The sequence below is a fragment of the Gasterosteus aculeatus genome, chromosome 11, assembly GCF_964276395.1.
Source record: "Gasterosteus aculeatus chromosome 11, fGasAcu3.hap1.1, whole genome shotgun sequence".
Taxonomy (NCBI): domain Eukaryota; kingdom Metazoa; phylum Chordata; class Actinopteri; order Perciformes; family Gasterosteidae; genus Gasterosteus; species Gasterosteus aculeatus.
Genome location: NC_135699.1, coordinates 13,934,062 through 13,936,441, shown reverse-complemented (window position 1 = coordinate 13,936,441; position 2,380 = coordinate 13,934,062). Strand labels below are relative to the sequence as shown.

Below are 2,380 nucleotides of genomic sequence, written 5' to 3'. Positions count from 1 at the left end.
GGCGCACATCGTGGATCAGCCACTGATTTTCAACATAAATCATGTTGTCTGTATCTCTGGTGCTGCTTTTGTTTGCAATTGGATGTCTGGAGTCTCTCTGGTATTCTCTGAGAGAACAATTCTGCTTCAAGTATATTTAGTTGAAAAACAGTGACTCTAAAAGGACAGAAGGTGCAGTCTGAAGTCACTGCTGTCCATCACTGTGCAAGAGACCCACAATAACACAAACTATAGGAGCATATTAAATACTTGACACATCAAAAAAGCCTAAACATTGCTTTTTCTTTTTGCATTTTCTGAAGTTCAACATCAGTATACTCAGCAAATCATAGTCTCTAAAGAGTGTAAATACAGACCTGTTACTTTGACATGACTGCGTTGGTAGAATTTATTTTAGGAATAAGAGAGTTCCCTTTAAGTCATTGTTCAAAATAATAAATACATCTTCTTTTTCGTGTCACGTGTGTCTGACACTATTCCAGGCTTTGGTCTGCTGTGACAGAACAGTTCATCCCTCTTTCATAGCCTCCTTCTATATGCAAAGTAAACTTCCTCACAGTCTCCTTTAAAGACTTGATATCACGCTGTCAGTCGCAGCAGAAGAGGAGAAGCTCCAATCAGATCAACCTCCACACCAACATGTTCTCTGTAGCTCTACTGCTGCTGCTGGCCGCTGGATACTGTGAGTGTCACTGAGGCAGAGACATGGACATCACAGCACACTGACTGCTCACTGTTATTACATTGATACAATATTTTATGTTTGCCTCCACAGGTGTGAAGTGTGAGCAGTTGACGCAGCCGGCCTCTGTGACTGTGCAGCCCGGTCAACGTCTGACCATCACCTGTCAGGTTTCTTATAGTATGAGCAGCTACTACTCCAATGGATTGGATGGAAAATTACTGGAGATTCATACTACAAAGACTCACTGAAGAGCAAGTTCAGTATCGACTTAGATGCTTCCAGTAAAACAGTGACTCTAAACGGACAGAATGTGCAGCCTGGAGACACGGCTGTGTATTACTGTGCTAGAAACCCACAGTAACACAAACCATCAGTACAGCTGAACAAAAACCTCTCAGTGCCTGAACACTTGTAACACAAAGCCACCAGAGGAGGAGTCCTCAGACCACCAATGATTTCACCACCAGCTCACTGTTACATCACTTTAAATACCTACATGTTACAATTACTAATATGCTATTCTATATATTTAAGAAAATTCATAATTTTACAAGCAAGGAAAATCATTTTTTCTTCAGATATTGAGTTCTACGCTAAGATCTGAGTTTTATTATTAGGGTCCTTGCTTCGACTTGTCTTAGAGGAACCTATTGTATTTATTATTTACCTCAAGTTACAAGTTACAATGACAAATATGCTGTTCTATATATTTCCTGAATAAAAAATGAATAGCATGTTCATTAATTAATTGGCATAATTTGAATATACAAGCAATACAAATAATTTATTGTTTTCTTCAGATACTGAGTTTGAAGCAAAGAACCAAACTTGCAAAGTTTTCCTCAAAATAGAAATTCTATTTCTATCACAAAACAAATTCTTAACTTAGAAAAGTCTGTCTTTATGTGTCTTTATATTAAAGGTCTGAACAAAATTAACACTACATGAACAAATCTGAGCCACTTTAATGTAACTCATTCATTATATGACAATTAAATTAGTTTTTTTTTTTTCATTGTTAGATAGCGAAGAAAATAATTATTTTGGCCCTAAACTGGGGTCGAGGATGAGCGGGTCAAGATCGAATCACACAATGTGTGGTTTCCTAACATTAATGTAAACATAACGAACAAAGCGTGAGGGTTGTAAGGTGATTGGTGTGTCTCTCACTCTCATCCTTATCAGAACTGTGTCTGCCTGGTTGGCACCTTCAGCTTTTGCCCTCTGACCTTTCACTGCTCAACCAGGATGAGACAGTGACTCCCTAAATGAGCAGTGGGAAAAACGTTTTTGATTATCAGAGGAAAACAATATCCTCGTTATTACATTTTTACTCTCATAGTTGTAAACCACCTCAGTGAGAGGACTTCACTATAGCGTGATTTTTATCCAATTAAAGTGAAAGCTTTGCTTAAGATAGCTCTGTGTAATAGAGTCTTCATATTTTCCAGATTATCTTGTGTTACATTAGACAGAATCATCTGAGTGTGAAACATATTCTAATGATATAAACAAGGACAGAGAACACTGTTCAATCAGAGAGGAGGAGTCAATGCAAAACTCAGATGTCTTTCTCCTCTACTTATGTGGCTGCAGAGAGGAGGACAGAGGACAATGGACACACAGTTAACCATGAGGGACTTTAGGACAGGACTGCTGCTTTTAACTGTCTTCTGCGCAGGTGAAGAATTTCTC

At 38.4% G+C, this 2,380-nt stretch overlaps 1 pseudogene across 1 annotated transcript; it reads left to right on the top strand.

Annotated features, from left to right (window-relative positions):
* Positions 1 to 579: 579 nt before the first annotated feature.
* On the top strand, positions 580 to 1,189 carry LOC120827349 (immunoglobulin heavy variable 3-33-like; annotated as a pseudogene). Its single transcript, XR_013451336.1, has 2 exons — positions 580 to 682; positions 776 to 1,189. The product of XR_013451336.1 is annotated as an immunoglobulin heavy variable 3-33-like (transcript).
* The last annotated feature ends 1,191 nt before the right edge of the window (positions 1,190 to 2,380 follow it).